Source organism: Podarcis melisellensis (genome assembly GCF_964234715.1).
Source record: "Podarcis melisellensis genome assembly, chromosome: 7".
In the NCBI taxonomy this organism is placed as follows: Eukaryota; Metazoa; Chordata; class Lepidosauria; order Squamata; family Lacertidae; genus Podarcis; species Podarcis melisellensis.
Window position 1 is genome coordinate 68,906,433 of NC_138539.1, and position 24,250 is coordinate 68,930,682.

Below are 24,250 nucleotides of genomic sequence, written 5' to 3' on the forward strand. Positions count from 1 at the left end.
GGCAGAGGGAGCCGGCGTATAACTTCCGAGTTATGTGGCCAGCATGACTAAGCCACTTCTGGCGAACCAGAGCAGCGCACGGAAACGCTTCTTACCTTCCCGTCGGAGCGGTACCTATTTATCTACTTGCACTTTGACGTGCTTTCGAACTGCTAGGTTGGCAGGAGCAGGGACTGAGCAACAGGAGCTCACCCCATCGCGGGGATTCAAACTGTCAACCTTCTGATCTGCAAGTCCTAGGCTCTGTGGTTTAACCCACAGTGCCACCCGTGTCCCAAACAGCATATATTGGGTGATTAAAATATAGTAAGGCATGAAAGCAATGTGGGGATGAGATACACACATTTTATTTTATTTTTGCATTTATGAAACAAATAACTTTCCTCTCTAGGAAAAGCAAACAAATAGATGCCAGTTCTGTCACTCATTTTGCAATGCGCTAAGAGATCCATTGCCTTTACCTCACGGCAGTTTAATGTAATGCAGCAATCATTTAATTACACAGCTTTGAAGTCAAAAAGAGTTACGTGCTAATAAAATGCAGGGAGCAGAATGCTGAAGAACCAAACTCAGTCACAAAAGACCGATAATTTCAAAGTGGGAAGGCATTACTAGACAAAGATCATTAAACCATGTCAGCAAAGTAATTAAAGAAATCATTAGAAGCCAAGTGAATCCCAGGGATGGCAGGAGACCAACATAAATACCAATGCCCCTGAAAAGCTGTTGGATGTGGCTAAGGACACAGAAACATTCAAATGCATATCACCAAAATATTACCTTTACCACACCATTTAGTTGAGGAAAGGATTGGATTTGATCATAAAACTGAAATATAAACAAATATTTATACATCATTTCAACAGGTAGTCACTGCTTATTTCTGCATATGCCACGGAGCACCAGATAGACAAAAGCTAGGACATCCAAAAACAACAATACCCCAACTATATTTTTGGTGAGAGAGTAGAGTGGGGGGAAATAGTGCCATTATATTATAGAGCCACTAGGTGGCACTGGACTTAACTGTTTCTGGGTGGAGTCAGGTGCTTCCTGTTGCTGCTCTGTCTTGTTTTGTTTAGGCAGGAAAGTTATTCCTGACGGGCATGTCTCCGAAGCAGTGGCATAGCATGGGGGAGCCAGAGGGGTGACTGCCCCAGGTGCAAAATTGTTAGGGTGGGGGGCGTAAAATTTCAACTCCCAGTGCTGCCACAATACAGCTGCGCGCTTCTCCATTGAAAACAGTATCTCCATGTGAAACAGGAAGTGATCTCTCCAGATAATGGAATGAGTCTTCTTTTCTTATCCCTGTGGCCATGTTCTCCTGGGTGACATGGACACGCTAGGCAGTTGGATGTGCATGTGACTCTGTCAGTTTTCTACCCTTCCACACATCCCCGCCATGTGGCCCTGGGCGCTGGCAATCCACGCTATGCCATTGCTCTGAAGACTCATTAACAGTGGAAGGCCACATGCTTTGCATGCACAATGTCCAAAGTTCAAGCCTTGGCCCCTCTAGGTTTTGTTTTTTTAAAAAAAGTATCAGGCAGAGGTCTGAGACCCTGCAGTCCTGTCATCCTTCCACTGGTCACCACCTTCAAAATGGTGCCAGTGTTGTTCCATCATCATGGAGATCACCCTTTCAGCCTGTGGAAAGCTCTGCTGTCCAGCCTGCGATCTATTGGATGCTGAGACAACCCCACTGTCATCACATGATGGCATCAGACCTGATCTGGGGCCAAATTCTGTGTTCCCTTCTACCCTGGTTGCTGTGCATGACAGGGCTGATGATGTGGGGGTGGTTGGGAGGGAGGAGTACTGGATATGTCTCCTAGCCACAAGATGCTAGCAATTTTAAGGACCATAGCTCTTTTAGAACACATCATTCATGCACAAAGGTTTTCACGGTCAAATTTCATTTAGGGCTGAGAAAGATCCCTATTTGAAACCTTGGAGAGCTGCAGCCAGTCACTCTATTCAGCACTCAGAAAGGTGGACCAATAGTTATAAGGTAACTTGTTATAAGGTAATGTCTCATGTTTCTGATCTTGGCCTGCTTGCAACTCATGACACAAAGGCAATGGGTAATATATGTCAAAAGTTGGGCAGTGGAAGTGAGCAAAAGACATCATCATTAATTACTTTCAAACAGCAGCATAAGTGTGTCAAGGTTGTGCATTGCCTGCAGACTTGTAAGTTCCTTCTTTGAGCTTGTAACAAGGGATCCCCCTTTCTTTTCTTCTGCAGTAATATATCTCAAAGCATCTGTGTGATGCATGACTGTAATCTCAGCTTTGCAGATGTTAATGCTCAGCTTGTTGCATGTGTTGAAAAGTCAAAATAGCCCATTTACACAGAGTACCTCTGTACTAAAGTAATGCGGCTACTCAGATGAGATGGGAGAGCTTTGCCTTGAAAGGTTTTGGATTTAGAAATTGGCACACGTGGCCAGATATTTTGAGATATATTTGTAACATTCAAGTCATGCGATTTTCTTATATGAGAAGAAACAGTGGTGAGCCTTCATAGACACAGATTACTGAACTGTGAGACCTAACTTCTTGACTTCTACTTATGCCTAGAGTTGCTGCTGAGGCTGCAATCCAATACAAATTTGCAGTGCAATTGAACTAAATTCCATGAAACTAACTTTTAGGTAGATACATACAAATATTGCTGTACTGTTGGTAAACATTTAACCTCAGAAGAAACATGGAGGAACACTTGGAGGATCCTGTCCAAAGAAAACACTCAAAGAATTTCCCATGAAACCAAAAAGACCCCTAACATTTTGTAAGACAAATAGGTGGAAGAGAGCGGCACTGGCGGAATAAGAGGAGTGCGGGGGGAGGGCCCTCCCCCAGCAGTGTGATTCCGGTAGGGTGTCATCCCGGCTGCCCCCCGCGCCCGAGCTGGACATCCCGCCCCCACAGGCGGCATGCCCAGCCCCCAGAACGCGTGCCCTGCCCCGCCTCCTCTCCGCCCCCCAGTGCCGCAGCATGAAGCTCCACTACTGGGGACGGGTTCACATGCACCCCCTTTCTCATACCCAATGAAACTACTATTAATATTTCTTTGTTGTCAGGCAGATTAAAAAAAAAAAGATAAAGGGACCCCTGACCATTAGGTCCAGTCATGACCAACTCTGGGGTTGCGGCGCTCATCTTGCTTTATTGGACGAGGGAGCCAGCGTACAGCTTCCAGGCCATGTGGCCAGCATGACTAAGCCACTTCTGGCGAATCAGAGCAGCACATGGAAATGCTGTTTACCTTCCCACCTATTTATCTACTTGCACTTTGAGGTGCTTTCGAACTTCTAGGTTGGCAGGAGCAGGGATCGAGCAATGGGAGCTCACCCTGTCACAGGGATTCGAACCACTGACCTTCCTATCGGCAAGCCCTAGGCTCAGTGGTTTAACCCACAGCGCCACCCGTGTCCCTATCAAGCAGATTACTGGCTAACAATTCAGAAGGTTGGCTCTGTGGCTGATATAGAAACATTCAAAGTGGGTATTGCTGGAGTGGGGATGTGGCATAGGAGAGAGAGAGTGTCCAAAGGACCAGAAAGAATGACCTGGAGGGCCACATTTACTCTTTGGGCCAGAGGTTCCCCATTACACTATTGCTGATCTAAATATTGCAGCAGTTTAGACATGCTGTCACAGAAAAGTACCAACTCCCAATCAGTGGTAAGAACATAAATTAAAGAACCTTAGCAATATGTGAAACAAGTCACCAAAGAAACTGTGTTAGTTGTCCTGCAATTCTACCAAACAACTTGCTTCAGAATCTTGCAGACATTTCACTCGTCCATGGCCCTCCAAATTCTCCATAAAATACAGGCCAAAACAACTTTAGTCTGGGGTGAACACTGCGAGAGTAAAAGGCAGCAGGGTATTCAGAAAGGCCAAAGCTTTGTGAGCTCAGACTTGCTTTACATGCTAGACAACTGCAAAACCAATATGCAGTAACAAGGATGCATTTGTCATAGCTCCCCACCTAGGAGTTCCATGAGCTTGTCTTTTTTAAAAAATATCATAAAATGTCCTAAGATGATGTGTCAAGGATGGAGGGCATTAAGTGAGTCGAGGACTTCCTATTAACAATGAGTGCATTTAAAAGGGCCTCCTGAATGAAGAATTGCCTCCTTGAAATAGGAAATGATAGACTATGACTCGATGGCTCGATGGCCCTTGTGGTCTCTTCCAACTCTATGATTCTATGATTCTATGAACATATGGTGAGAAGAAAAGTTTAGATGCAAAATATAGCACATGCACTGAGGGAGCAAGAAATAACAATGAAAAGCTGCCGTCCCACCACTCACTAGACTGATGTCCAACTGGAGAGGTGTACAAACATAAAAATCAAAGCTGTAAATGTATCAGTGGTGTTTTACCCCTGTGCAGATGAATCTACTTTCAATGGGATTTGGCACCGTGTGGGTATCCAAAATTATTCTGAACTTCAAAATGTGATTACATGACTGTAGTTGCAGGGGTTTAGACGTACTGTATGTGTACAAACACTTTGCTCTTGGGACAGATTCAGGTCCAGTTCATGCTTTACAGAATTTAAGTGATATTCATGGAAAAAGAAAACAAATCCACCCCCTCCTGAAGTTTAACACATTGCCCTTGTAATGCAGAAAGTATGCAGTTTAAACGATACATTTCTAGTTTTCACTGTGGGCCCTGGCCATAGACCCCTCAAAGGCCCCAAGGCTAGTCACTGGCATAGCTGTCAATGTTTCCCTTTTTAAAGAGAAATTCCCTTATTCCCTTATTCCAAATAGGATTCCTCAGAAGAAAAGGGAAAAGTCTATGGTCACTGGTCATTCTCCCCCAGACCGCTATCAAACCAGCTGAGGCAACTAAGAGAGACTACTGTCCTTACTACTGCATAGAAATAGCATCTGATTCTAACTGGGCCCAGTGTGAGTAGTTGGGGACAAACATCAGAAGCTGCCTAAACTGCAGAGCTCAAATTGATGTCCAAGCAGAAGCTACAGAGCCAGACAGCTGTTGCTTAAACTATCTGCTGTTGCTCTTGGCAGTTGCTCCTCCTGTTCTACAGCCCCTGGGGGTAGGGTGACAGTGATCAGGCCTCTCTTTCTTGTTCTCTCGCCAGAAAGTGAAAGCCAATTTTTGTAATGAGAAAACCAAAAAACACTAGCACAGAAGATTACTGCCCTCCCAAGCTCGCCCAATAGCTACATCTGCTTGGTGAAGCAAAGCTTTGGGACATTTTTTGCTTAAAGAGACAGGCTATTCTAGCAAGAACACACTGAATTGGCAACCTTTGCTAAGGAGTACCTTCAACAAGTATCTAGATAGCCTTTCAAAACATTCTTTCCCTGAAATTAACCCCTCCATTTGGAAATAAAACCAAAAGGTGGCCAGATGTTCCAATCTGACTTATTTTCTCCTTCAATTAAAAAACAACAACCCTGCTGCCTAGGTGATTGTTGTTGAAATGTCCTTTTCAACTCATTTGCCATTGTTCCCATCTCTAAAAAAAAGCAACAACACCCATCATGTAAGAGGAAACAACATTATACTATGTGTGTTGTCCTTTTATAACGGATGCAATGGAAGCAGCTGGGTTTTTTAAATCCACTTAGCACCAAATTTTGACAATTCTCAGCTACTCTGAAATGTGTTCTCACCAGTCTCTTTGATGCCTTAACAACCCAAGAATATGTATGGCCTTTATGGGAGGAGAACAGAAGTATTAAACATTTTTGCAGGTTGGAAGGGCAGGACTATCAGCGAGTGGATGCAGGGCTGCTTCTCATTCAGATCAAATGGAGAGGATAGGCACTGTGGGGCAGCCACACCAAGGACCGGCAGAAACTTGAAGAAACTCCCACCCCTGAGCTTGGGCTGTAGGAAGGAAACAATTTTCCTTCCAACCTGTGTTTGTTGCGTGCAGAGGTGCTTCTGTTCCACTGAAGGCCAACTTCTGACAAAAACAACAATACTTGTCTTGCTGTCCACTGTGGTGGAATTTTACATAATTATCATTGCGTGACCAGCCGTGACAGCCACAGCCCCAGGGAATGTGGGAAAGGAAATAAAGACTCTGACAATGTTATGGAATTAAAATTAGGCCACAACTTCATTAAACTTCCAAATGTAGGAAGACCTTGGCTTAGGCCTTGGGCGCGTATCCCTCCCAGCCCCCCAGCTGGGGTACTGGGGCTCATCAGGGTAAATGGGATATGGGAGTGCTCTGCGAGATGTAAGTGTAGCAGGCAGCCAAGCCCATATCCCCACACGCAGGGTAGTTCGCTGACAACCTTTCAGTGTATGGCCAGTGACACTCATTTATGTACTGTAACGCCTTTAGGAGGGGACCCTAGAATTGCCACCACAGGGGGTTGAGTCACCACTTAAACCCACCACCAATTATAGGGAAGAAATGACTTAAAGGATTCCACCCAAGGCCATAACTGCCCAAGTTGTGACGAATTGCTATGGGGAAGACAAAACCTGCCAATGCAGGAAAATTTCTTCCTGGTTCTTCAACAGCAACCAATCAAAGACCGTAGCAGCACCCGCTAAGCAGGAAGAATAATTTAACCTGTAAACAAGAAACATTAACAAATGGAGGGTTGGGAGGGTGGATCTCCAGAGCCGTCTGCCTGACTAATACTGGCTCCTCCCCCTATTTATAATGAGTCTGGCCCCAACTCCTAGGAAACAAAATTTAAAGCTGAGGCTGGGCGTGCACCTCTGAATAATACACGGAAAAGCAGGCCAGCCCCCTTCTACTAGCAAGTTACCTGGGAACTGTAGCACTGCATGCGATCCTGCAAAAGGCACCCACAATATAGTGTGAATGCTCATTATGCTACTCCATGCTGCTCATTTCAATGCAAAGGCTGTTTATTTCAATGAAAAGGAAACACAATGCAAATAGGGGTGGAGAAAACATAACCTCCACCACCAGTACTAATAGTATTTTCTGGACAGATTTCCATTCTGGATGTGGGATGAATTGGTGAACATTGGCAATCCTTGTTTCCATTTCCATTGGAATTCTTCAGCTTTCCTAGGTAAAGGTAAAGGTAAAGGGACCCCTGACCATTAGGTCCAGTCGTGACCTACTCTGGGGTTGCACACTCATCTCGCTCTATAGGCCGAGGGAGCCGGCGTACAGCTTCCGGGTCATGAGGCCAGCATGACGAAGCCGCTTCTGGCGAACCAAAGCAGCACACAGAAACACCGTTTACCTTCCCGCTGAAGCAGTACCTATTTATCTACTTGCACTTTGATGTGCTTTCAAATTGCTAGATCGGCAGGAGCAGGGACCGAACAACGGGAGCTCACCCCGTTGCGGGGATTCGAACCACCGACCTTCTGATCGGCAAGTCCTAGGCTCTGTGGTTTAACCCACAGCGCCACCCGTGTCCTTTTCAGCTTTCCTAGTTTAGGCTAAATTTGTAAAAGGAACTGGGTGACTTATTGTTGTGCCCTTCTAAAGACTACAATCAGATTGTGCAGGCTAATGTTTTAAAAACATAATCATTGCCTGGCAGACGCAATACTTTTTCCCCTCTACAATGCCCATGGGCTCCTAATGGCTCATCCCATGATTCCGAATAGAAGAGGAAATGAAAACTAGAAATATGTTTTACATCTAAAGGGGATAACTTCAACATATTTTTGTCTCTTTATTTCAGTAGACTTCTTGTTGCTTTGGGGGGTCTTGAAAGCTTTATTACTAAAACACCTCACAGTCCTGAGGGAAAGTGAGCAAGCTGGTGTTACAGATGGGAACAGCGTAGAAAGGATGAGACTATCAGTGTATCATCACCATGAAAGGAGAATTTCTTATAGCAAGCAAAGTGCATGCAATGCCCTAGCTTTCTTCTCTTGCATTCATAAGGGTATGTTTCTATAAATCCTATTTTTCAAAACTACTAGCATTTATTTCTCATACACCATAGCACACAGCAGCGTGGCAATAATTCTAAACAAAACTTTTAAGGAAATTGTAATTCAATGGATTTATATTTTAGTTGGGCTTCTTCATACTCTCCATCTGTCCCTCCTTTTTCAAATAACCAAGGACATCCTCTGTTTTCTGCTACCTGTCCGTGTTAAATCAATGTCCCTATTTTGCCTCTGGATGAGATTTTGGTTAATAAAAAAAACTGAACTTTTTTTTTTAAAAAAAAAAAAACAACAACCCTGCTTTTCTGTGCTTATTACACAGGGTGCAAAAATTAAAATAACATTCACATTGAAAATAAAATGTAAATGTACAAAAATACATTTAAAAGCATCTACAAAATAAGTCACCAAATCAGTCTAGGTAACCCTGATGGATGGCCTTGACTGCGAGTGGGAGAGGGGATTGCCTTCTGCTGCTGTTACTCATTCCCTGGTCAACTTTTAATTCTATTGGCCATGGTAACCTTGTTAACCGGATTTGTGGGATGGGAACTGTTGACACTGTGCTCCAGTGGTCCCATTTCAACCTTCAAGACCATTCACGGATGGTAGCTTAGAGTGACTGGCTGTTGGCACCCAGAAATGAGCTACAGTATACCATCTTGTCCCCAGTGCTTTTAAACATCTGTTTGATCAGATATTTCGATATTCATTAGAGTTGGAGCAAGGTGTCACTAGTGTGTTGATGACACTCTGCTCTGTTTCATCTTAGCGAGGCGAGGCTATGCAAATGTTGGACCAATGTCTGGTGTCGGTGATGAACTGGATGTAGGTCAATAAATTAAAACTGCATCATGGTAAGACAGAGGCCCTGCTGATCAGTGGTACCCAGGTTCAAAAAAGTCAGGTTGCCTGTTCAGGCTCCCATTCTCCCTGAAGGAACAGGTTCATAGTTTGGGATTGCTCTTCAATTCATCCCTGTCAGTGGAGGCATAGGTGTCCTCAGAGGCTAATAACATTTTATTGCAGCTTCACCTAGTATACTAACTATCCTGAGCAGGATAGTTTGAAGACAGTGGTACATCCCTTGGTAACCTCTAGATTGGAATGCACTCTGAGTGGGGATACCCTTGAGGTTAGTTTGGAGATTGCAGCTCATGAAGAATGCTGAATGGAGCTGTTCCACATCAGTTGGTGCTGAAAATTTTGCTGGCTACCAGTACATTGCCAAGCTAAATTCAAGGTATTGCTGGTAATGTATAGAAACCTAAATGGCAAAAGGCCAGGTTACCTGAAGCACTTCCTTCTCCTTTATACACCAGCCTGATCACTGTGATCATTTTAGTGAAGCTCTGCTGACAGCCATACAGTTCTCACATATTCATTGAGCTTCTATGCAGACTAAGACATTTAGAGTAGTACTTTAGAACACTGTTCCCATTGATATCAGATAAGCACCCACAATTCTCATATTTTTCTGCCTGTTAAAAAGTTTCTGTTTTGCCTAGTATTAGGCAAATTAGGATTAATTTGATTCAGTGTGAGTCATTTGTTCTGCATTGTATGATTTTATAATTATATGATGTTTTATTGAAGACCACCACACTATGTTTTTGAGTGAGTCGGCTGTTCAGAAATACTTTTATAAATGAATCGGTAATCTTAGGAGAGAGAATTCCTGGGGGGGAATCAATTTCCCTTCAGTTTCTTCTTAAAATAGAAATACCTGTCTTTTCCTCTTTAAATGGAAACAGCTAATGATTCACTAACCATCACATTTCACTTCTCACCAATTCTCAATTATGCAGCCCCAGGGCAGAAGATAAACAGAAGATAATGGTAAGGCCTTCTGTGTGTCACTGTGGCGATTAATGAGCCTCAATTAAATGCAACTATAGAAATGCAGCAGCGGGCTGTTTATTTGTAAAACAAGCAGAAGCTTCTGATAGGAACTGAATGAACCACTGGTGTACTGAATATGTGCAATGGAGTTCATTTTTTTTTCTTTTAAAGAATAATCCATGCCAATGATGTGGTGCAAATCAGAGAATCTGGCTGCATTCAGAAGTTACAAACTACCTGTGAGCAACTGGTGTGAGCCTCTGGCTTGTGCATTCCTCTCTTCCTTTTTCTCCTCCTCCATCACACATAAGGAAAGAAAAATTCAAATTGTGGTTTGGAACAACCTGCAGTTTCCTGTTGCACCCAAAGAAGCCAAACTATGGCTTGTGTAAACAGTAGGTAGCTAACAAACTGAGATATCAAGCCCAGATTGCAATCAGCTCCTGTTCCACTGGGGATCATTTCTAATTGCCCCAGATGAGTGGTTAATTTCATGCCTGCATTACTCATGTTCAAGGCATAATTCTTCATTTCAGAATTTGAATGCTGCCTGCACCAACCCACAACCCTCTATCTTTTATTTTCAAGCCAGCCAGGAAGGATACAACATAGAATTTCAGTGAAGACCAAAATATCAAAATGGAAGTTACTGCACACCTTCAGGGTATAGTTCTGAAGTTCAAGGCCCAGCACCACTTTGATACCCAAACCAGAGCCTATAGCAGGAGTGGTTAACCCCCATCTGAAACGCCTAATCTGGCCCTCTAATGTGTTTTTTCCCACCCCCCACCCAAGATCCCACCATAAATAAAGTAGATATACTACTAGGGTGGGCATAATCCAGTGTCCTGATACTGATGCAAGTCACTCCCCCATAGTCATCAGCTTGATTATTGGTTGGACAGAGAGAGGATTAACACAACCCCTCCTTAGACCACTGCACAGGAGTGGGGACTGGGTGATTCATTGCATTTTTGCTGGTGTAAGGTCACATGACTGACTGGGGGGGAGTAAATGCAAGTCTCCACTTGCTACATCCCACCCCCACCATGCCCCAGGAATGCCCCTTTGGAAGGCCTACCCTGGCTGAACCCTAGCTGTCCCAGCATAGTCTTCGTTTAGCTGGATTGAGGGAGTAATACATGCATACTTCCTAGAGTAGCCCAGAATCCAGGTATGTCAAACCTACTCACCCCAGCAGATCTTGAGTTAGGATTGTTAAGAAAGACACAGAGCTACCACTGCTCTATGTCTCTTTCCTCCTCTTCCACATAAGGTCTAGTTAAACACAATATGTGACATGATCTCATTGTGTGGCATGTCTTGATGCTTAAGGATTTCATTCAGTCTGCATTTTTAAACAAGCCAACCTGTTTTGCACTTCATGTACTAATGCACATTTTGGAACACAGTTATCTTCTGCTTTTCCCACTTCTTTTTGTGGTATAGTTCTCAGCCCCACAAAGTACCAACATGCATATTTCAGGATAAAGTGCTTATGAAGTGTGAATGCAAATGTTGGCTTAGCTTTAAATATATGTACCATGGATTGTGTGGAAATGGAACAGAACACATGCAAACCTGACACAGATTGGAAATGCAGTGCTCCAGCTATCCCCATCTGTGCCCTTTCCCAACATCAGCAGCCAAAGACATGAGTTATAGCTGTGGCAACACAGCATCATGATAGCTCATCACCCCTTGTGCTCAACTAGCTGTTAATGAGGAACAGGCAGAGGAGAGTTATGGAGAGCTGGCAGCCCCGTTTCCCTTCGACTGCCTAGTTAGACCCTTATATCCTGCCAGAAGACAACTGTCACCTTGCTGGTGTAGTTTGCAATTGTTCTGATCTTCGAGGAGTATCTCAGAAGTTGTCACACATTGTTTTCTTTTTAAAATCCCATTAACCTTCATTGAAGTGTCGGAGAAGGAAGTTACTCTTAGATCTTCCTCACTACACAGGAAGGCTTGACCAAAAAATAAATAAATAAATCCACTTATTTTAATGACCTTTCCCTGATTCTGTTTAATGGCCAGACCCTAATATAATCACTGCTCAAACACTGGACATATTTCAGGTTGTAGTTTACTGGCAAAGTTTGTTTCCATTGCTGAATCTAGACACCTTGTTTTCCTCATATTTTGTATCAAGCATGTGCTGGGAGGGGAAGGATTACAGAAAGGTGGGGAGAGGCTTCCTTGACTAATTTAGTGCCTTCAGCTAAAAAAACCATCTGCTGGATTCCTAACAGGAGAGGAGAATAACTTTCCACTTGAAGGCCACACTCCCTGCTGGGCAACCTTCCAGAGGGCAAATACCAGGGCCAGAGGCAAAAGTGTGCAAAGGAACAAACACAACATTTTACCTTTGTACAGTAGGAAAAGCCAGGGGAAGCCAGGAAAGCAAGAAGCATTAGCAGAGTTCAAGGACATATTCCAGGACACGTTCCAGTTCAAGGATTAATCAGTAGCATCAACATCAGTATTCTCTTCTTGGCACTGTTGTCATCATGGGAGAGAGGAATTAATAGCTTGTCATTCAGATACCTGAAAGAGCCTATTTCCCTGTTTGTTTCCCCAGATCTTCATAGGAGGCCTTTCTCTGCATTCCAGAATCATATATATTATGTTCGTGTGTGTGTGTGTGTGTGTGTGTGTGTGTGTGTGAGAGAGAGAGAGAGAGAGAGAGAGAGAGAGAGAGAGAGAGAGAGAGAGAGATTCCTTTGACTCTGGCCTTACCCATGACTGGCTTGAGCTCTGCCAGCATATACACAAAGCATGTTATCTCTCCCTCCCCCCCACCAAAAAAAAAGATTATGCACCCCTGGACCTAGAGCATTCCCATCTCTTTGAAACAGCTTCACTCTCAGAGAGAGAGAGAGAGAGAGAGAGAGAGAGAGAGAGAGAGAGAGAGAGAGAGAGAGAGAGAGAGAGAGAGATTATGATTATGTAGTGCTAAGTGAACCAGAAACCACTGATGTCGGTCTGTGAGCGCTTAGAAAAGGATGCTATGATTACCAAGACCCAGCATGGATTTCTCAAAAACATGTCATGCCAGACAAAACTCATCCCTATTTTTATAGAGTTACAAGCTTGGTGGATCAGGGAAATGCTGTGTACATAGTATATCTTTATTTCAGCAAGGCTTTTGACAAAGGCCCCCACGATAAGGTAACTGTTAGGTGGATTTGTAGCTGGTTAACTGACCAAACCTAAAGGGTACTCATTATTATGGGGAAAAGTGACAAGTGGGACAAAAATAAAATCAGGGGGGGGGCTGATCAGCCAATGAGAGTTGAACATGTTCAGTGGCCATGGAAGTTGGCTAGCTATTGGCAAAGATTAGGGAAGCCTCCAAAGTGATGGGAGAGTAGAATAGGATGGAAGAAGTACCTCGGAAGACGGCTAGATGTAACTCTAAACAGGAGCAAACCATTGTTGCAAGGCCCCCTTGTAAAAAATACTCTGCAATTTATTTCCAAAACTAGCAAATAGTTAAGCATCAATCAACATCATATACAAAGCTGAATATCTTAAAACAGAGGTAGTAGTGGTCATATTTCAGTTCTATAGGGTCTACTGTGTTATTTTTACTAGAATCCCAATACAGTGGTACCTTGGGTTAAGAACTTAATTCATTCCGGAGGTCCGTTCTTAACCTGAAACTGTTCTTAACCTGAAGCACCACTTTAGCTGATTGGGGCCTCCCGCTGCTGCTGCACCTCCGCCACGCGATTTCTGTTCTCATCCTGAAGCAAAGTTCTTAACCCGAGGTACTATTTCTGGGTTAGCAGAGTCTGTAACCTGAAGCGTATGTAACCTGAAGCGTATGTAACCCAAGGTACCACTGTATCTAGCAACTGGTGCAAAACAACAACAACAACAACCCATGGACATAAGTCTATTGGGTCACTTAGATTACATGCATATGAATACTCACACAGGAGGAATGAAGACACATGCGAAAGCCACATCCCCTCTGGTCCATCATCATCATCATCATCATCATCATCATCATCACCACCACCACCTGGTTTACACACACACATACTGAATTTGTACAGGGTTCCATGAATCTGAGCAGAGTTAAGTGGGTACCTAAAAGACTATCATGGAAATCGACAGCATTTTAAAGAGCTTAATAATGGCTGGATTGTGCCCATAATTGTCAAAACTGATTTGTGCATTTTTCATACTTGCACTTGAGATATAGGGGAGGGGGATCTCTCTTTGCACTTTGAATTCACTGTGACAGATGTTGTCTCTTGCAGAGCTGTTAAAAATCTGTATACACTTTCTTTCTCCTAACGTATGGTACAAAACGTCACTCTATCTAAATTCCATTAACACTTTTGGAAATGTGAGCATTTCCCCCATCTGGTGGAAGGATTATAAAATTCATTGCATTGATTTTGCAAATCTGGAAACAGCTGGAAAGTTGTGTTTTTTATTAAAGTTCTCCAGATTCATATTTGCAAAAGATGAGGCTTAAGCAATCTTTCTTAGGGGCCATAATATGCTCTCCATTTCTCAACTGTACAGTTTCTTTCTAAATGCTAATAAACCAGGTGGTGCAATGTTTAGCTATCATTCTGCCCATTAACCTCTCTTGGTGCAAATAGTTATAGCCTTATGATTTAAAAGATCTCTGCAAGCATTTTGGAACTGGATTTCTCCCCACACCAGCCTGCTTTTATTTTCCATATCACTCCAATATCTCTGTGTTTCCATATTAAGAATTTGGCAATCATCTGAATTTCAAGTAAAACACAGCATGTAATTGTGGTTATTGTAAAGCAGGGTTTTCTCATTACACTGTGTCTTCCCAACATCACAACCCTGCAACTAAGCACTGTGCCTGAGATGCACAGAAGATGCTTCCTTGTCTCGTCTTCCCATTACTATAGTCATGTCTGGGTGCTAAGGAACAGGTGGAGCGAATCACATGAACATCTGACTAATAAATTGGCACATATGATGGTGATTTGGTGGGATGGATCTGTGTTACTTGCCCCACCCACATGGCTCCAGGCTTTCAAAAAGATTGCCCAGAAGATAATGGGGCTCTTGGACTGAAAAATGTTCCTCACATCTTGCTTTAAATCAGGGTTTCCCAAACTTGGGTTTCCAACTGTTTTTGGACTACAGTTCCCATCATCCCGGAGTACTGGTCCTGCTAGCTAAGGATGATGGGAGTTGTAGTCCAAAACAGCTGGAGACCAAAGTTCGGGAAATCCTGCTTTAAGTAGTCAATGCTACATCCATACAGAGAGACCCCAAACTTCCTTGCAAGGGTTGCAAGGAACAGCCACGGTTTTCAGTTGATGAATGAATGAGCTCCATTTTTATCCCTGAATAATGAAGGGAGGGTGTTAACAGAGATGGGACTCATTTTTACATTTATAGAATCAGGGAATGGTTTCAAAAGAGCAAAGAGAATATATCCATCTGATGTGACCATTGAACGCCTGATGGATATAATCCTTAGGTAAGAACAACCTAAAGGGCTATTAACACTTTTCCAACGGAATAAAATTGAATAAAAGGTGTGATCTGGAAATAGTTCCTCTTTATTCCTGACAGTCAGGGTTGGAATTCAATCCTTTATATCTAAAAGATGCTTAAAAGGTGGCCAGAAGGATGCTATGCAGTTAGAAATGGGGGCAAATTTGATTTTGCTTGCATTTCAATGAGAAACTACCTAATTCACACTTCTCAAACCAATAAGCTATCCTTTGAAATTTGCACCTACCCATATTTTGTGACACAGTTCTCCAAACAAGCAATGTTTACAAAACTTTGTATGTTAGGGCAAGGTTTGCATAAAAACCAATATGTCCATACGTATAGCTTATGAAAAAGTGTTATATTAGGGGAAATTGCTTGAAGAATGTATACATTAGTCAAAACTGCATACAAAAATGTGTTTATTAGGAGAAATGAATGCTGAAATGCTGAATTTTTTTCATGAGGTTTTCCGCCGAACAATAGTAATAATAATAATGCAAACTGATACAGAAATGTGGAGAACCAAATTTAAGACTGGAAAATGAGAAATTCAAAAATAAAGATGAATTTTTCCATCCCTATAGACAGTGGAGAAAATGAGCTATTTTTGGATAAAGATGAAGAAATCTTAGCCTCTAGTATTTCCTCACAGGTATATATTCTGTGAAGGTACATCCCCTAATTCCAAATTATGCTCCTCTTCAAAGGAACCTTGAGCTATGAGAGGCCCCATTTCAATTCAAAATAAACCAAGGAAAAAGGATAGACCTCAGGCTGAAGGCAGGTGTACTTATATGCTTGTCCTCTGATGTCAATTATCTTTTGCCTTTCCCTCCATTAGCCCAGCACAGGATACATGAGTGGGAGGTGGAAAGGGATACAGTTGTCACAGTGGTCTATCAGGGACGCGGGTGGTGCTGTGGGTTAAACCACAGAGCCTAGGACTTGCCGATCAGAAGGTCAGCGGTTCGAATCCCCGCGCCGGGGTGAGATCCCATTGCTCGGCCCCTGTTCCTGCCAATCTAGCAGTTTGAAAGCACGTCAAAGTGCAGGTAGATAAATAGGCGGGAAGTTAAGCGGCTTTTCTGTGCGCTGCTGTGGTTTGCCAGAAGCGGCTTAGTCATGCTGGCCACATGACCCGAAAGCTGTATGCCGGCTCCGTCAGCCAATAAAGCGAGATGAGTGCTGCAACCCCAGAGTCGGTCATGACTGGACCTAATGGTCAGGGGTCCCTTTACCTTTACCTTTACCTTTACCATTAGCCCAGCACAGGATACAAGAGTGGGAGGTGGAAAGGGATACGGTTGGCACAGTGGTCTAAACCACTGAGCCTCTTGGGCTTGCTGATCGGAAGGTCAGCAGTTCAAATCTGCACGATGGGGTGAGCTCCCGTTGCTCTGTCCCAGCTTCTGCCAACCTAGCAATTCGAAAGCATACCAGTGCAGGTACCACTGTGGTGGGAAGGTAAATGGTATCTCCATGCACTCTGGCTTCCATCACAGTGTTCTGTTGTGCCAGAAGCAGTTTAGTCCTGCTGGCCACATGACCTAGAAAGCTGTCTATGGACAAACTCCAGTTCCCTCGGTCTGTAGTAAGATGAGCACTGCACCCCATAGTTGCCTTTGACTGGACTTAAGCACCCAAGGGTCATTTACCTTTATTTACCTTTTTTATGTGAGTGAGAGGTGGAAAGGGAGAGGAAACATCTCCTCCCCGTGGCTGATACCTTCTTCTCCCCAATCCACAAATGTTTTATTGGGTTCCCATTGGTCATTATTTATCCTGCTCCGAACTCCTGCCTTTCTCCTCTCCACATCTTTCTTCTTCTTTTCCTTTTCCCTTCTCCACTGAGCATCTTGGGAAATCTAAATCTGAGGCCAGGCTACAGAAACTCTGAGGAAGAGAGAATTCTGAATACAAACAAGGGTATGAGCTGCAATTCTTAAGGATGTAATAATATGCTGCCACACTGAAGCATCCATCCATCCATGCTCTGTAGCAGGCTGTGACTCTTAAGTGTTGCTGCAGCATTCAGGCATTAAGCTTTAGCTGCATCACTGCAGCTAAAAATACCATTTTATTCCTGGAGAGTGTGGCACAGCTGGCTAGATATAAATTCCTTTACCACTAGTCACAGCCAATGAATCCTTGGGTTTTGTGTTAAGACAGGGGCACACAAGACAAAGCACTATGAGAGATACTTTTTTTAAAAAAAAATATTTACCAAATCAAGAAAACCATGGTGCTATATTAACATCAGAATACCATTTAAGGTCTGTGCTTTCTTTTTAACCCATTGTCTATAGATCCCTGTTTTCTCTCTACATCCCACACACTTCTCTTTTATCAAGCATGCTGATACCTCTCTCCAAGGTGCTGAAGGGAGAATACATTGTACCCCCGCCAGCTCCATTTAATCCTCACAACTCCTCTGTAAGTTAGAGCAGACTTCTGCTGTTTTGTTTCTATGAACTTCATAATGCACACTTCCTTCTCCGTGTCTGTATCTCCCAGGCCTGCACCCCCATGTCTCAGTGATATCTTTTTATGCTTCTCCGCCACAAATATTTATACCACTTTTCTCGGTTTCCACATCCATAGGTCTCAGCACATGTAGGAAGTGTGTGTGCACGTGTAGTAAATTGAGCTAGATACAGAAATAATAATAATAATAATAATAATAATAATAATAATAATAATAATTTAATTTAAACCCTGCCCTCCCCAGCCAGAGCCAGACTCAGGGCAGCTAACACCAGTAAAATTACAGTAAAAACTTAATGGAGGGGTAACCAATTTAAAATACAGGTCAAAATGCAGCCTCATTTTAAAAGTAACCCATAGATCAAAACCATAAGGGGAGGGGAACATAAGGGAAACATAAGGGTCAGACTGAGTCCAAACCAAAGGCCAGATGCTATTATAGGAGCATTGCCCCATCAGCTTTATTTAGTTGTGTCCATCCTAATGAATTCTGACCCCTCCCTCCTCAAAGTAGTCTGGTGATTGATCACAAAAAAGTGCGGCTGGGGAAAAGTCAGAAACCTGTTTCGGACTTAAAAAACAAAAAACAAAACTCAGACAAACCACTACTGCCTCACAGTTCTCTCAGCCCAGCTATGGCCCTGTGTGACTAACAAGAAGTGCCTTGGAATTACTTGGGCAGTGACTAATTCAATTAGGTGCCTAACTTACTCCTTCCTTCTCGTCCTCTCTTTTTAAAGTCCCATTGAGAGAATCTAATAAATGGCCTGGTGAAATTGCATTGTGTTAGTGCTTTTTTTGTCTTCAAATCGTGCAGCTATTGAATTTATATTGGCCATAGGTAATTAACGTAGGGATGCTGACTGCTAACACAATTTTGCTCTGCTTTCGCTGATGTCTGTCAACTGAAATGCTTATAATTTCAAAATGTGTGTGTTGGTGGGGAGGGAGGGTGGAGACGGAGAGATGTAGCAATTAAAATTTCATTCATGCAAGGCTGTACGCAATAAAATTTTAATATACTCATGAGTATTATCTTTTTTATTGATGTAGTATGCCATAAGTACATTTGTCACAAGAGATGAGCTTAGGTCAATCTATCCCACCTTCTTGGACTTGGGTTGGCTCACAAGGTAATGCATGTCATTTGATTTCTTTATGGTTAATTAGCATACACATGAGTGACAATTGAATGCATGAACTGATGCCACTAAAAAGCATTCTGTGTCTGAGGTACCATATGTCTGAGGCAGCATAAGCCACCTTGTAGATATGTGGAGAATAATAATAATAATAATAATAATAATAATAATAATAATAATAATAATAAATTTATATCTAGTCCTCCTTACACATGCATATTCATAGATGAGTAAACTCTGTCCTCTGCCATCATTCCTGTCACCCTCTATAGCTCTATAGCTCAGTTGGTTAGAGCATGTTGCTGATAATGCCCAGGCAGTGGCGTAGCGTGGGGGTGCAGGGGGGGCCGGCCACACCGGGTGCAACATCTGGGGGTTAGGGTTAGGGGGCGCAAATCTACGGGTTAGGGGGCATACATCCACGGGTTAGGGGGCGCAAATTACTTGCCTTGCCCCGGGTGCTGACAACCCACGCTACGCCACTGTATCCAGGTTGCCTTTTCAATCCCTAAATGGAACAGCTGCATATTCCTGCATTGCAAGCACTTGGACTAGATGGTCCTCAGGGTCCCTTCCAACTCCCTAATTCTTTGATCTCCTCTATGATCTCCATTAGTTTGCAGGGGTGCCTGTCTGATGTAATGAAAGCTTTGTACATGTGGAGTCTCCCTACACATTGTTGAACCCTGGGGGGTGGGAAGGGATGGGTTTTCTCAGGCAAGAGTATGCTTCCCTGTTGGGATTTATCTGCAGACACCCATACACACCTTTTGGGTTTTTGGTTCTTTTCTGGAAGCAGTAGTTACATTAAGTGCAGGGCTAAAAGGCAGACTGTTAAAACCCTTTACAAATTTGCAAAAGGAAAGTTGATAGGAAAATGCAAACACAAAAATACAATGAATTGTTGTAAGAGTGTGCTTCAGTAATCGATGTATAAATTTTACAATGTACAACAAGAAGACAAGACATATCATATGATCCTACATTATGAGAATGTAGCAAATAGGCTGCAATCCTATACATCCTAAGCATTCATCCTGGTGTACTTGCCCAAAGCCTACATAGAGGTTACAGATAGGTAGCCGTGTTGGTCTGCCATAGTCAAAACAAAAAAAATTCCTTCCAGTAGCACCTTTAAGGTGCTACTGGAAGGATTTTTTGTTGTTTTGCCTACATAGAGGCTAAGATTATATTAGGTCTTTATTGACCATTCATTCTCATTTGTTTGTAAGGAAGTTATGCAACAACAAGCATTCATCCTGATTGGCTCGTGTGGTTTTTATATCACTTCCTATTAATCATTTCTTCATTCAATACTTTTGAACGCATTTCCTGTCATTTTCCTACCCTCAAAAAGCCTATTGCTGCTACCAAGGGAGTTTGATGCTCTATGTCATCAGAGAACTTTAATCCATTTCAATTGCACAAACTCGACATTCCAGTATGTGCTTGAATCCCTCTGTAAAATGCTGACAATCTGGAGGTGACCTGGGTTTGAGTTCCATTGAACACATTGATGCTAACTTCAGAGCAGGCATGTTCAGGGTACCACCATAACCTAGTAAATGTAGAGTAAAGAACTGAGTAACAGTATGCCAATATGCTGAATTAGCAATCCTCTTCTCAAAAGGCCACAAATTCACATTAAGATGCTAACTGAAGCCCATACATGCCCAAATACAGCACACAAATTTGAAGTGATTAATTTTCGCTCTACAGTTTACATAAGTTGGCAGGAAAGAACTCATAAGAAAAAGAATGTCGAATGAATATAGTGTGTGATCAAACTAAGTCTATTATTCTTTTTGGCCAAAAATAATTATTATCACCATTATAAGAATGCAGTGTGATCTTCAGCTAAACCCCTAATGTCAGGTATTTTATAATTATCCTCCAGGTGCAATAGATGAAATACTATTTCCTGTGGAAAGTTTTATTGATTTTTTTTAAAAAAATACAGACACACACTGTACAGAAGGCAATTTGGAGCTAACTTTAATATAGTTCATGCTATAATACCTAACTTCATCAAGGTCTCTTATGCAAATCTCTCTCTTTATTATTTGACCAGAGGGAACATGGCCAAATTTCATTTTTAATTTATATTGTTAATCCCAAGGGCTCCTGGGACGGAGAACTGGAAGATAAAGTTGTGATACATTTTAGGAGTTGTACACAAAATGTAACAAATGGGGTCATTGTTGCCTATGTAGCTGGAACTGTCAGTGCTATATTGCAGTTTTACAGCCAGTATGCTGATTACTACTAAGGAGGAACAGTGTATTTCGCCTGGATGGGAGCAACTGAAAATCTTGCCATCTGTAGAAAGAGCCTTCCCAGGCTCCCTCTTCACATGACTGCTGGTTTGCCTATGCATTCAGCAGCAATGTGTGTGACAGGAGATCTATAGCAAGCCAGCATGGTTGTATGAGCATGGAATTGGAGGTGAGATGCTCCAAGATGCTTGGTCATCTTTTTGGCCCTGAAGATGCTTTTTGACCATGAAAAAATGGCTCAGGCTCAGTTTCATTCAGGGCACCATTGTGATTTGCTTGCAACATTGTTCTGAAACCCACCCTTGAATTTTATGGCACAGGGAAGGGAAGAAATAAAACCAAATTAATCAGTGAGTGGGTGGTATCTGACTAAGTCATTTTCAGAGTAGACCTACTGAAATAAATGTGATTAAGTTAGTCATCATTAACTGAAGCCCATTTATTTCAATGGGTCTACTCAGAGTATGACTCATTCAGAAAACACTTTAAAACACCTTTCTGTTGAAAAGCTCTATCACTTGACAATGAGTTTCGCTCAAGTGCCATTTTAAAAAGTGAGTCACAGAGAGCCAAGGTTTCAACCTTTCTTTACCAAAGCCCTCCCAAGTCCCCGGATTACTGTCATCACCCCTGTACACATACATCCCTTTCACCACCTGTTTAGCAGCTGAGGAGGAGCACATGGCAACTTCATGGGGTTCAAGGGCCTCCAGTAGTTGACCCCTATTTTATACCATGTCAGGCTGCTGCCAGCAACTCCCAGTTGGCTGCCCAGGAACATTACAAATACAAGGGTTTTTTTTTTTTTACAGTTTGCTTTTTATTCAGCATTTACATAAGGTAAAGGTAAAGGGACCCCTGACCATTAGGTCCAGTCACGGACGACTCTGGGGTTGCGGCACTCATCTCGCTTTATTGGCTGAGGGAGCTGGCGTACAGCTTCCGGGTCATGTGGCCAGCATGACTAAGCCGCTTCTGGCGAACCAGAGCAGTGCACGGAAACGCTGTTTACCTTCCTGCTGGAGCGGTGCCTATTTATCTACTTGCACTTTGACGTGCTTTCGAACTGCTAGGTTGGCAGGAGCAGGGACTGAACAACAGGAGCTCACCCCGTCGTGGAGATTCGAACTGCCAACCTTCTGATCGGCAAGTCCTAGGCTCTGTGGTTTAGACTACAGCACCACCTGCGTCCCTGCCCTAACTTAGTTAAGTTCATTAATTTTATTGGGTTTAAGCTTCTATAGAGAAGCTATAGAACCCAGCCTCTTGGATAGTGGTGTTGTCCTGAATGAATCTCCACCCCCCGTCTCTCTCACTTCCTCATTCATTAATCTCATTGTCTATCCTGCGGGTGTTGCTATGTGCCCTCTGTCTTTGAGCTCTCCTACTTTCAAGGCTCACCGGGTTTGGGGTGTGTGCATCTAGAATGCTTTCTAAAGACACTGTGTCCATCAGCTGTTGCCCCCTCGGTGCTTCCTCCTTCTCTCCCATTATTTCCCAGCTTTCCCCCTCATCTGCCTCTGAGCTGTGACCTCCCTCAAACCCCTGTTGTAAATGTAAACTGTCTTCTTCCTCCTCCTCCCTGGAAGGGTCAGGATGGGGAAGCGGTCACCACCTTTCCTTCTCCTCTGCCCAGTCCCTGACATATCATCAGTTTGATTGAGACTGCCATCCCTTGATCACGCTTTATTTTGGATGGATTCGGCCCTGGTATGTGCAGAGCTCTTTTTTCAGCCAGAACTCACTCCGGCATCTCTCAGGTGGCCATTCTAAGAGAACAATGAAGGTGTTCATGGTGAGTTCCAGCACCTCTTTTTCTAGAGAAATAGCACTGGGTATGTGTACAAGAAACTCCATAGAAACCAAGGAACAGGAAGTCTACATTGCAGCTGAACAGAATCACTGCATGGCTCCTCCTCACAGGAGCATAGGAAATTATAGCAAGTCATACCATTGGTCCCTTTAGTTCAGTCTTTCCTGATTGGCAGTTTTAGGCAGGGAGCTCTTCCCACCTCTATCTGGAGGTGTTGGGGAACCTGGGACCTTTGGCATTTAAAGCTAATGCTCTGAGATATGGCCCTCCCTCCTGGAGCTTCTAGCTCAGGGGTCAGCAAACTTTTTCAGCAGGGGGCCGGTCCACTGTCCCTCAGACCTTGTGGGGGGCCAAAGTATATTTTGAAGGGGGGGGGATGAACGAATTCCTATGCCCCACAAATAACCCAGAGATGCATTTTAAATAAAAGCACACATTCTACTCATGTAAAAACACCAGACAGGCCCCCAAAATAACCCAGAGATGCATTTTAAATAAAAGGATACATTCTACTCATGTAAAAACATGGTGATTCCTGGACCATCCATGGGCCGGATTTAGAAGGCGATTTGGCCGTTACGTATGCTACAACAGGGGCAAGAGTCTTGTTAGCACAAGGATGGAAGAACGAGGAAATCCCAACGAAAGAACATTGGCAAGATAAATTGATGAACTATGCAGAATTGGCCAAGCTGACATATAAACTGCGTGACAAGGACAACGGTGACTTCAAGGAAGAATGGGAATTTTTTACAGATTACTTAAAAAGAAAACAAAATGACTTTGACTCCTTGTCAGGTTTTGAATAAACTTCCCCAATTTTTTAGTTGAATACAGTGGTACCTCGGGTTACATACGCTTCAGGTTACAGACTCTGCTAACCCAGAAATATTACCTCAGGTTAAGAACTTTGCTTCAGGATGAGAACAGAAATCGTGCTCTGGCAGCAAGGCAGCAGCAGGAGGCCCCATTAGCTTAAGTGGTGCTTCAGGTTAAGAACAGTTTCAGGTTAAGAATAGACCTCCGGAACAAATTAAGTACTTAACCCAAGGCACTACTGTATATGATAGACAAGGCAAGGATATGTACAATTTTTTAATATGCAGAGAACAATATGTGCAAAGAAACCAGAGAGGGGAGCTGAATGAAGTCCTGGGGGTGGAGGGAGGGGAGGGGGGAAATGATGTAATTGATTATTTGGAGTGATAATTTGTTATGTTGAAATTGTTTAATAAAAATATTTTTTAAAAAAAAGAAGAAGAAGAAGGCTATTGGGCCGAATCC